Below are 8272 nucleotides of genomic sequence, written 5' to 3'. Positions count from 1 at the left end.
GTCTAGCCGGTGTGTTACGTAAAAGTTCTGCACCGCTCTGTGGGAAGCCGTTCCCTCGCTCGTTTTATCGCGACCGCCACTTTCGATCACACATCGAGTAACACGTACCAGCTCGATCGTAAATAACCGGTGTTTTCTACGATGAAACAAAGGAAAACGAATTTATCATTGATATTAATTGAAGTAATCTTTTGGATTGGATTTTTTTGGTCAAATTTTTCTTTCTTCCATTCAATAATCCATAGAAACCGAGTATATTTTTTTGCAGCGTAATTGATTTTTTAAATAGACGTGTTCTCGATAAAATTTAAGACTAATTTTATCGAGAACAAATTAGTTTATGGCTAAATAATTAAATATAATATTATTTTCAACATCGAGATGAATGTTAAATGTTAAAATTGAAATTACAAAAGTATAAAAGAATTGTGAGATTGAAATTAGAATTGTAACTGAGAAAAAGTGTGATTATTTCTTATAGCATTAAAAGAAAATTTAGGATTTCCTTGGAATTAGTGAGGAGGAATAGTTTTTCGTATTATATTGCTTTTTATAAGAAATATTATGTAAAATATTTATTATTATATAAAAATTTATTTTATAAATATAACATTTGAGAAAATATTTCTTTTTGAAATATCTCAAGAAATCATATTATCGCATAATTCGTCTATTTTATTCGATGTTATAAAATCATGCATTTTTGGAATGTATATTTAACGATTTGGCTGAATATCTTCGATAAATACTTTGGAAGATCGAACAATACTTCAATTCAGAAAATTGTTACCATAAAAATAGAACATTCAAAAATGAAATCCTCCTTCTTAAAATCTAATTATACTTTTATTTTTTCTAATAATGATATATATAAAACTCTAAAAGTTATTTAAAAAAAAAATTCCAATATTCTTCTATGAATTTTTCATCGAATAAGTCTTATTCATAAAGTATAAAAAAATTTTCCATGACTTAATTATTCTTAAAAGATTAAATCTCTAATAGTTACATTACCATTGATCAACAATCACGGAAAATGAATAATAAAAATTAAAAATAAGAGATTATGAAAGAAAAAGACAGAAATTCAGATAAAAAATTTCCATTAAAAACAATTGTGTCATATAGAATACTCTTATCGTCGAAGTGTCGCGTAATAAGTCGTTTTATCGTTATATATACTTTAAAATGTCTTTTTTCTTCTTTTATTCGATTTGATACATGTATCGAGGCGTTGAGTTGGTCATGAATATAAACCAATGCGACTATCAAGGAAAAAATTTGACAAAAATCGGACAAATTTCAAATTTCAATGAATAAATATATAAATAAACTTTGATTTTATTGATTTATTATTATTAATTAATGCCAGTTATCAGTTCAAATCTTAAACAAATCATCGCTTAAATACTATCGTGCACAACGTAACTTAATTATAGTGATTAAGTTATTATTAACATAAAGTTATTATCAAAAAAAAAAAAAAAAAAGTTTGATTTTGTTATTCTATGAAAATTAATAAAAAAGAAATAATAATATTTAATAAAAAAAAACCTAATTATAATTGAATAGAATTTTTTAAATCAAATTACATAAAAATATTTCTATTCCTTTCCAGACATTTTTTTCAAAACAATATATTTTAAAGAAATATTTAAAACGATGAAATTAAATAATTGTTCGTATTTTGAGCAATCATAAAATACGAATCATACGAACGATCTCGTTCTAACTATAATGCACTTTCAATTCGTATTTCCCCTTTTGGATATTCATTTCCCAATGTAAGTTCCTCCGGCAGGGAATGTATTCACGCGTTTGGAAGTTATAAATTGCTTTACACCGACTGTGCTTTTTAAAACGAAGCCCCTTAAGAAATGTATGCAACGGCTATTAGTTCCGGCGACTTTAATGGCTACACAGGTCATGTTCCCGCGCGAAATGAGAGCAAGAAACGATGAAATTTATCGCAAAAGCGATACTGGTTGACCATATACACCGATAAAAATTGCAACGGTGATGTAACGCGCAAAGTAAAAAAAAAAAAGTTGAGTTTCATTGAAATCTGAAAATTTCTACGCAAGGACAATTGAAAGGCCAAAGTTTTTTTTTTTTTTTTTCCTTTCGTGATTTAATTTATATCGAAGATTATCTGTCTTTTTGTTGAAAAACGAATTGAATGTAACCTCGAAAGCTTGGAAGCGTAAAAAATATAAAAATTCACGAAAGTTTCAAAATCCTTTTCAATTATAACCAACAATAATTGTGAACTTTTTTTTTTTTTTTTTCGATATTTTAGTAATATTTCATTCGATAATTTAAAGTAATTAAAATGGATGAATAAGAAACGATAAAAATATGCACGATGTACACTTATGCAAACGAATCGATTCTTTTTCTTTGTTTTTTTATTTTTTTTTTTCTTATTAAGTGTTACATTTAATTTATATTCTTATCTATCGTTTTTAAATCAAACGAATTTTTCAAAGAATTGATTAATGAAATAAGTGAAGTATCGTTTTATTATAACAACTTTACTATTTATCATTAGATCTTTTATTAAATTTAACGTATTGCGTAAACTAACTACTTTATCGAAACAAGATATCCACTTGGCCTAATTATAAGAACATATATCGAAGATTGATATGTACATAACAAAATAAAAATAAAAAAAACTCAATCCTGATAAATTTCGAGAAAAAAAGGAAAGAAAATCGGTTTCGAACGAAGTAATTTAATATCATGTGATTAAGATCGAAGTCAAACTGAGGAGTTTTCCACGAATTCGCGGCAACTTGGGCTTTAAACATGAATGATTGAAATGGTCAATTCACGCGAACTGTAGAACTTGATTCAAGCTATGGAAAAATACTAGAATGACGAACATTTTTTTTACATTACAGAAACATAAATTTCACTAGATGAACGCATAACAATTAAAAAATAATTAGAATTATTTAAGATAGGATGTAATTATGCATATATCTTCTCAACAACGTTGTTGTTAAATAAGAAATAATTACTTATCATTATTATATAAATAATAAGTCGTATATTGATTATACACAAAGTTATAATAATTACATAAAATTACAATATGACAATTTGAAACTAGCAGATAAATGATTCCTGCAAATATCTATTCATAATTCTTTATTCATACAATTAAAAATTCCGATTCTCACATCTAACACGCAATAATTCTACAATCACTATTTTTCTTCAATCTCAAATAATTAAATTAATAATACATCTTCAAAGTTAAACAAAAATTTAGAAAAAAAAAAAAACGATCAAAAATCCTTCTATCTAGAAAAATCCTTAAGAGAATAGTTATAAAAATGAAAATTCTTAAGAAGAAATAGTTTTTTATGCTGAATTTATCATTTTATCGAATACAGACACTTGTCCCCAAGAAACATTTGAACCACAACGCAATAATTGCACGCATAGCTTACATAATCGCGCACTGTCGTTGCAAAACCTTGAATGCATCGCGATCAATAAACTCTTCGCACTCGTCTATTTATATTTCGAAATAGGAGAGAAAAAGAGAGAGACGAACTTGTGCATATTTATCAAAAATGAGACAAGCGTATAATCCACGCGAAACGAGCGATCAAAACTATCGACTATGGCTCCATCTATCTGGAAGTTCCTTTCTTCAATTGTTGAAACATCGTCTCGATCTTGAGCAATTTGTTAAACGTATCGCCGCAATTATATTTTCTTTTTCATTTTTTTTTAACTTTCTTTTATTTTTCTCTTTTCATTTTTTTCTCATTTTTTCAATAACGACCTATCTTTATTTGTACCGTGACTTCATCGCGGGATAATCTTATCATCTGTATCGAAGAGCAAACAGGTCTCTTACCTTACACCGAGAAGTAAAAAAAATTTTTAGATTTTTTTTTTTAAACGTTGTTCATCGTTGAGTATAAAGAAACGATGAATGATTTGTTCAAATGATTTCAAATTTTAATATATTTAATATTTAAGAAAATGATTTCTTTTCGAAATTAAAATAATTAAGAAAATGTAACAGGTTAGATCGTTAATTCCATTCCATTTCATTAAAATAGTCAAATAAAAACAATCATCGAAGAATAATTATAAGAGATTTAATTTCTTCCTTTCGAAACCTGAAGGATTAAATAAGAAACATTTATTTCAGAAGATTACTCAAGTATTGATGCAAAGATTAAAAATTTATTATTGAAACGGATTCATTCTGAAAACAGATCAATCGTCATTAAACTCGTCATTCAGCAAACATCATTACGGAATTGGTACAGAAACGCGATCCTGGCATTGTTTCGACCAGTTTCAAACGAAGGCGTCAATTTCTAAAGCCTGAGCTTCGCCAATTTACAAGGATAGCGTATACTCCGTTGCATTTAATTTCGAACCGGTAATAACTACGGCTAACTATGGATTCCATTACACGTTTTCCATGCCAATTAACAAGATAGAACTTCAAGTGTGGGCGGACATGCACGTTCGCCCGTTTAGATAGTCCAACTCGATTCCCCGTATCGGGTCAGGACATCCTGGCAATTGTATCGCATCCTCGAAACGTACAATTTCAAGGATTATTTTTATGAACATACAGATACAAAAAATATTTTAAATCATGGGAAAATATGATGATTTTAAAATTGATTTTTTATAGAAAATTGACTAAGATAATGAGAAAGAAAAACGTTGGTCGAACGATTTAAAATTTTTTTCATGGAAGATTTCTAGAGAAATAAAGTTTTTAAAAGAAGATTTCACATTAAAAAACGATTCAGCGTTAATTTAAGATTCATCAACAATCTTAAAAAAATCAGGATCTAATTCGCCGTGTAATTCTCACTAACGAGGGAATTCGTGCAATTCTATTTCCGAGAACGACGAAATCGTATGATACCCGATGGACGAGCATAATCTCATGCAAGGTCATCGATTATCCATTCTTGTGATTCGCGTTCAATATAACGCGACTCAATAACATTTATATTATCGTCCATAAATATTTGAGTATATCGATGAAATAAGATCAAAAAATTTATTTCATTGGTAATTTGTGGAATAATTAGATATATATTATAAAAATAAATTGTATAAATGAAAAAATATTGGTGAATATGAATTGTAATTTTAAATATTTTTCTCGTTTTTCCTATTCATAGCTAGATAAAAATTTTAATAGAATAAAATTTGAACAGAAGTACTATTCAGTTGTGCATTCGGAAATGCAAAAAATTCTATTTAAAACTAGTCTCTAAAAAATTATATAATTTTTATTTAATCATAAGGATAAAATATATAGTATAAGTCCATCTGTGTTTATTTTTTTTTATCTTCTCTTAGAAATGAACGGATGTTCTATTTATGTATAAATTACACAATTAATCTTGAAGTATATCTTTTCAAAAATTAAACAAAAAAGAATCCTAAATATCCTAATAATCCTAATAATCCTAATAAAAAGCATAATCTCTCTTTAAAAACTAACTAGAATACATTTTTTCAAATTATTCAACTAAAATTAACGTAAATTATTCAACTAAGTATGTTTAAAAGTATGTTCCAAGAAAGATCAGCATCCAATTGCAATGCAAATTAAAGCACAATGAGAAAGGAATACATAACATATACAATCCAATATAATAAAAAAGAAGAATATATAAGAAAAGAAAAAAAAAATACGAGATTGCATACTAGAAAAATAAAAAGAAAAAAAGAGAAGAAGAGACAACAAAAGACAGGTTAGGAAGGCGGTGTTACCGGCACGGACAGAAATAAAGTAGAAAGAAACAACTAAGAAACAAAAAGAAAGATAAAGAAAGAGAGTGCAATCATGTTTGTCCTTGAATTTATATAACAAGAGTCTAACAAAGAAAGAAAAGGATTTTAAAAAAAGAAATAAAAAAATGGATAAAAAAAAAAGAATAGATAAAAAAAGAAAAATAATGTCTCCAATAATATTCAAAGTATGTTGTGGAGTGTATGCTTCTACAATCATTATATTTTATTAATCATCCATTTCAAAAATATTTTATTAAAGTTCAATAAAATAAAAAGATATTGATAAAAACTTTGATGAAAAATTATTTTTGAATTAAATATAATTCAAATAGCATATGTATGTATAAGTTTATCTTTAAAAATAATATATATACTTTTATTAATATTCAACTGAATAATGCATTTTATAACCTTTTTCATTTGAATTTAAAAAACATATACAAAATAAAATAAAATTAATTATAATATATATTTTAATATTATAATCAAAATATATATCAATTTTATATTTAACAATTTTTTAATATTAATGTTTATTATCAAAATATTAATAATAGAATAAATAAAAAACATGTGAAAAAACAAATTATAGTTTATTGCACAATTAATCGAATTTTTCTCCAAACTTTTCCTCTAAACATTAATTTTTAATTAATTTTTTTGATATAATATTTATTTTTTTGATACAATATTTTATCTAATTTATTAATTTGATTATTAATTTGATTTATTAATTTGATTTGATCTTGATTATTATTAAATAGAAAAATAGTTTATTTCGTTACATTACTCTATTCATCTATAAAAGGGTTGAAGGGCAACAAAAACAAAGAGGGTTAATTCGCACTAGCTTGAGGTAGGACGTGCACAAATAGTCGACAGGTGTCGCCACATTGCAACACATGCCGGACTCAGTCGAGAGATAATAATTCTCACGTGTCTCTGTCAAGCGGTTTCAATTCACTATACATACGAGAGATTATCTAGGTTAGAGACATGTTATATTATTGCGTAATATTGAATGTAGCTATCTGACTTTCTTTGCTATCTCAAAGAAAAATATTAAAAAAACATAAAATATAAGCAACATCCCTTTTAATAATCGATTATTTATAAATAAAAAAAAGACTAAACTTCAAAGAAATAACAAATTTTGGATTGGTTCCTATATTTTTCTGACAGTTCTCGATAAATAATGTTCAAAAATATCAGTTTTAAATGAAAAAAACTTGCAATTCAAAAATAACTTTTGTTTCAAAAGTTACATTATAGATTTAGTACAAATGAATACATTTACAAAATAATAATCTCAATGTTATATTTGTAAGAAAATTTAAGTTTAGGTTAGAGTTCTAGATTATATTTTTTTGTTAGGTTAAGTTTTAGTTGAATTTGAGCTAAATTACATTAGATATAAGATTAGATTAGACATAAAAATTTTCAATATTCAAATATTTTTTAATTTTATTTATCGAACACTGTCAAAAAATATAGGATCATTTAAAAATTAATATTCCAAAAATTTATCAATAAATATTAAAAGTAATGTTTCCATCTTAAATTACTTCTATCTTTATATATTATATGATATGCGTAAGAATTGAATCAAGAGAGAAAAGTACAGTCAAGATCAAAAGTCAGATACATGACATAGATTTGACTGAAAGAGTAATTTTCACAGGAAGGCTATTCCAAAGACAAATGTTATAATCATAAAGAGTTCAAGATGAATAGAAGATAACTCCAAAAAGAAATTCATCGCTAATATCGCGGTCAAATACCGCGAATGCGGTCACTGAACTAGTTCCGTTTCGACCCTGACACTGCCATTGCCCCCAGGTCGCGATTTGTGTCAGAGGCTCAATATTGTCATGATTTTATTTATATGCACATATACTCACCTCTTTCGCTAGATTCCATCTCGCAAAAGCCTTAGACACCGTGCTGGACGTACGGTACACGACACGAGAATTGAACAAGTACACGTGGAATATTACTTGTAGATTACGGGCCGCTAGCTTAAAATTCACCACGATATAAACATGGCCGGTCGCTCTCTTGTCACAATTATCTTGAGGGCGTTGAACTTTCCCGAAATTGAAAGACACTTAAGCAAAACACCAAAATTATCTTTTCTTTTTTTTCGATGCACAAGAAAAATGGTAAAGTATTGTAGCTTAGTGCGTGCTGTCTAAAAATAGATCCTGAATTCGGCGATTGTTTTGACTAATAATGTGATTCGCAACCTACTCAAAGGTGGCGCTACATATAATAAGTCCAATCCGCTACATATAAAGTGAAAGAAAATATAAATTTCATTGCAATTCTCAAAAAATGTATAAAATATATATCATAAAATAAAATTTCAATAAACTATTTATATAAATTTAAAACAAAATAAAAATAGAATATTTATATAAAATATATATCAAATATCTTTCAAATTTATTTTATAAAAATATATGAATATAAATTC

At 26.5% G+C, this 8272-nt stretch overlaps 1 protein-coding gene across 1 annotated transcript in view; it reads right to left on the bottom strand.

Moving 5' to 3' along the window:
- Positions 1 to 8086, bottom strand: part of LOC116185480 — a 23344-nt gene extending 15258 nt beyond the window's left edge. Inside the window, exon 1 of the transcript XR_004150330.1 lies at positions 7698 to 8086. The gene's annotated coding sequence lies outside the window, so the exon portion shown is untranslated. The remainder of the gene's footprint in view (positions 1 to 7697) is intronic.
- Between the last annotated feature and the right edge of the window lie 186 nt (positions 8087 to 8272).

This window comes from Apis dorsata, unplaced genomic scaffold (assembly GCF_000469605.1).
Source record: "Apis dorsata unplaced genomic scaffold, Apis dorsata 1.3 scaffold_19, whole genome shotgun sequence".
In the NCBI taxonomy this organism is placed as follows: Eukaryota; Metazoa; Arthropoda; class Insecta; order Hymenoptera; family Apidae; genus Apis; species Apis dorsata.
This window is presented reverse-complemented; position numbering and strand designations above follow the sequence as displayed.